Genomic DNA, 5000 nt, shown 5'->3' with positions numbered 1-5000 from the left:
ATCGGTTTTTTAGCAAGGTACGGAATGTATCGTCAAATATTCAATATGATTCCACAAGATCTATTTTCGTTCAAGTAACGGATTCTAGCCAATGGAAAGGATCTTCTGATCAATCCAGAGATCATTTCGATTCCATTAGGAATGAGGATTCGGAATATCACACATTGATCAATCAAACAGAGATTCCGCAACTAAAAGAAAGATCGATTCTTTGGGATCCTTCCTTTCTTCAAACGGAACGAACAGAGATAGAATCAGATCGATTCCCGAAATGCCTTTCTGAATATTCCTCAATGTCCCGGCTATTCACGGAACGTGAGAAGCAGATGAATAATCATCTGCTTCCGGAAGAAATCGAAGAATTTCTTGGGAATCCTACAAGATCAATTCGTTCTTTTTTCTCTGACAGATGGTCAGAACTTCATCTGGGTTCGAATCCTACGGAGAGGTCCACTAGAGATCAGAAATTGTTGAAGAAACAACAAGATGTTTCTTTTGTCCCTTCCAGGCGATCGGAAAATAAAGAAATGGTTGATATATTCAAGATAATTACGTATTTACAAAATACCGTCTCAATTCATCCTATTTCATCAGATCCGGGATGTGATATGGTTCCGAGGGATGAACCGGATATGGACAGTTCCAATAAGATTTCATTCTTGAACAAAAATCCATTTTTTGATTTATTTCATCTATTCCATGACCGGAACAAAGGGGGATACACGTTACACCACGATTTTGAATCAGAAGAGAGATTTCAAGAAATGGCAGATCTATTCACTCTATCAATAACCGAGCCGGATCTGGTGTATCATAAGGGATTTTCCTTTTCTATTGATTCCTACGGATTGGATCAAAAAAAATTCTTGAATGAGGTATTCAACTCCAGGGATGAGTCGAAAAGGAAATCTTTAGTGGTTCTACCTCCTATTTTTTATGAAGAGAATGAATCTTTTTATCGAAGGATCAGAAAAAAATCGGTCCGGATCTCCTGCGGGAATGATTTGGAAGATGATCCAAAACCAAAAATAGTGGTATTTGCTAGCAACAACATAATGGAGGCGGTCAATCAATATAGATTGATCCGAAATCTGATTCAAATCCAATATAGCACCTATGGGTACATAAGAAATGTATCGAATCGATTCTTTTTAATGAATCGATCCGATCGCAACTTCGAATATGGAATTCAAAGGGATCAAATAGGAAATGATCCTCTGAATCATCTAACTATAATAAAATATACGATCAACCAACATTTATCGAATTTGAAAAAGAGTCAGAAGAAATGGTTCGATCCTCTTATTTCTCGAACCGAGAGATCCATGAATCGGGATCCTGATGCATATAGATACAAATGGTCCAATGGGAGCAAGAATTTCCAGGAACATTTGGAACATTTCTTTTCTGAACAGAAACACCGTTTTCATAGTAGTGTTCGATCGATTACGTATTAATCAATATTCGATTGATTGGTCCGAGGTTATCGACAAACAAGATTTGTCTAAGTCACTTCGTTTCTTTTTGTCCAAGTCACTTCTCCTTTTGTCCAAGTCACTTCTCTTTTTGTCTAAGTCACTTCCTTTTTTCTTTGTGAGTATCGGGAATACCCCCATTCATAGGTCCGAGATCCACATCTATGAATTGAAAGGTCCGAATGATCAACTCTGCAATCAGTTGTTAGAATCAATAGGTGTTCAAATCGTTCATTTGAATAAATTGAAACCCTTCTTATTGGATGATCATGATACTTCCCAAAGATCGAAATTATTGATCAATGGAGGAACAATATCACCCTTTTTGTTCAATAAGATACCAAAGTGGATGATTGACTCATTCCATACTAGAAAGAATCGCAGGAAATCCTTTGATAACACGGATTCCTATTTCTCAATGATATCCCACGATCGAGACAATTGGCTGAATCCCGTGAAACCATTTCATAGAAGTTCATTGATATCTTCTTTTTATAAAGCAAATCGACTTCGATTCTTGAATAATCCACATCACCTCTGGTTCTATTGTAACAAAAGATTCCCTTTTGATGTGGAAAAGACCCGTACCAATAATTATGATCTTACATATGGACAATTCCTCAATATCTTGTTCATTCGCAACAAAATATTTTCTTCGTGCGTCAGTAAAAAAAACATGTTTTTTTTGGAGAGAGATACTATTTCACCAATCGAGTCACAGGTATCTGACATATTCATACCTAACGATTTTCCACAAAGTGGTGACGAAACGTATAACTTGTACAAATCTTTCCATTTTCCAATTCGATCCGATCCATTCGTTCGTAGAGCTATTTACTCGATCGCAGACATTTCTGGAACACCTCTAACAGAGGAACAAATAGTCAATTTTGAAAGAACTTATTGTCAGCCTCTTTCAGATATGAATCTATCTGATTCAGAAGGGAAGAACTTGCATCAGTATCTCAGTTTCAATTCAAACATGGGTTTGATTCACACTCCATGTTCTGAGAAATATTTACCACCCGGAAAGAGGAAAAAACGGAGTCTTTGTCTAAAGAAATGCGTTGAGAAACGGCAGATGTATAGAACCTTTCAACGAGATAGTGCTTTTTCAAATCTCTCAAAATGGAATCTGTTCCAAACCTATATGCCATGGTTCCTTACTTCGACAGGGTGCAAATATCTAAATTTCACCCTTTTAGATACTTTTTCAGACCCATTGCCGATACTAAGTAGCAGTCAAAAAATTTGTATCTGATATTATGCATGGATCAGATATATCATGGCCAATTCCTCAGAAAAAATGGTTGGCGATTCTTCCACAATGGAATCTGATAAGTGAGATGCCGAGTAAGTGTTTACAGAATCTTCTTCTGTCCGAAGAAATGATTCATCGAAATAATGAGTCACCCGTTCTATTGATATGGAGACATCTGAGATCACCAAATGCTCGGGAGTTCCTCTACTCAATCCTTTTCCTTCTTCTTGTTGCTGGATATCTCGTTCGTACACATCTTCTCTTTGTTTCCCGAGCTCTAGTGAGTTACAGACAGAGTTAGAAAAGATCAAATCTTTGATGATTCCAATCATACACGATTGAGTTGCGAAAACTTCTGGATAGGTATCCTACATCTGAACAGAATTCTTTCTGGTTAAAGAATCTCTTTCTAGTTGCTCTGGAACAATTAGGAGATTCTCTGGGAGAAATACGGGGTTCTGCTTCTGGCGGCAACATGCTATTGGGTGGTGGTCCCGCTTATGGGGTCAAATCAATACGTTCTAAGAAGAAATATTTGAATATTAATCTCATTGATATCATCGATCTCATAAGTATCATACCAAATCCCATCAATCGAATCACTTTTTCGAGAAATACGAGACATCTAAGTCGTACAAGTAAAGAGATCTATTCATTGATAAGAAAAAGAAAAAACGTGAACGGTGATTGGATTGATGATAAAATAGAATCCTGGGTCGCGAACAGTGATTCGATTGATGATGAGAAAGAGAATTCTTGGTTCAGTTCTCCACCTTAACGACAGAAAAAAGGATTGATCAAATTCTATTGAGTCTGACTCATAGTGATCATTTATCAAAGAATGACTCTGGTTATGAAATGATTGAACAACCGGGATCAATTTACTTACGATACTTAGTTGACATTCATAAAAAGTGTCTAATGAATTATGAGTTCAATAGATCCTGTTTAGCAGAAAGACGGATATTCCTTGCTCATTATCAGACAATCACTTATTCACAAACCTCGTGTGGGGCTAATAGTTTTAATTTCCCATCTCATGGAAAACCCTTTCGCTCCGCTTAGCTCTATCCCCTTCTAGGGGTATTTTAGTGATAGGTTCTATAGGAACTGGACGATCATATTTGGTCAAATACCTAGCGACAAACTCCTATGTTCCTTTCATTACGGTATTTCCGAATAAGTTCCTGGATGACAAGCCTAAAGGTTATCTTATTGATGATATCGATATTGATGATAGTGACGATATCGATATTGATGATAGTGACGATATTGATGATGACCTTGATACGGAGCTGCTAACTATGACGAATGCGCTAACTATGTATATGACGCCGAAAAAGGAAATGGACCGATTTGATATCACCCTTCAATTAGAATTAGCAAAAGCAATGTCCCCTTGCATAATGTGGATTCCAAACATTCATGATCTGTATGTGAATGAGTCGAATTACTTATCCCTCGGTCTATTAGTGAACTATCTCTCCAGAGATTGTGAAAGATGTCCCACTAGAAATATTCTTGTTTTTGCTTCGACTCATATTCCCCAAAAAGTGGATCCCGCTTTAATAGCTCCGAATAAATTAAATACATGCATTAAGATACGAAGGCTTCTTATTCCACAACAACGAAAACACTTTTTCATTCTTTCATATACTAGGGGATTTCACTTGGAAAAGAAATGTTCCATACTAACGGATTCGGGTCCATAACCATGGGTTCCAATGCACGAGATCTTGTAGCACTTACCAATGAGGCCCTATCGATTAGTATTACACAGAAGAAATCCATTCTAGACACTAATACAATTAGATCAGCTCTTCATAGACAAACTTGGGATTTGCGATCCCAGGTAAGATCGGTTCAGGATCATGGGATCCTTTTCTATCAGATAGGAAGGGCTGTTGCACAAAATGTACTTCTAAGTAATTGCCCCATAGATCCTATATCTATCTATATGAAGAAGAAATCATGTAAGGAAGGGGGTTCTTATTTGTACAAATGGTACTTCGAACTTGGAACGAGCATAAAGAAATTAACGATACTTCTTTATCTTTTGAGTTGTTCTGCCGGATCGGTCGCTCAAGATCTTTGGTCTGCACCTGGACCCGATGAAAAAAATTGGATCACTTCTTATGGATTCGTTGAGAATGATTCTGATCTAGTTCATGGCCTATTAGAAGTAGAAGGCGCTCTGGTGGATCCTCACGGACAGAAAAAGATTGCAGTCAGTTTGATAATGATCGAGTGACATTGCTTCTTCG

The sequence above is a fragment of the Aristolochia californica genome, unplaced genomic scaffold (genome assembly GCF_029961685.1).
Source record: "Aristolochia californica isolate CCGP_79_NKW_82.1479 unplaced genomic scaffold, dmAriCali1.0.hap1 SCAF_123, whole genome shotgun sequence".
Lineage (NCBI taxonomy): Eukaryota > Viridiplantae > Streptophyta > Magnoliopsida > Piperales > Aristolochiaceae > Aristolochia > Aristolochia californica.
This window is presented reverse-complemented; position numbering follows the sequence as displayed.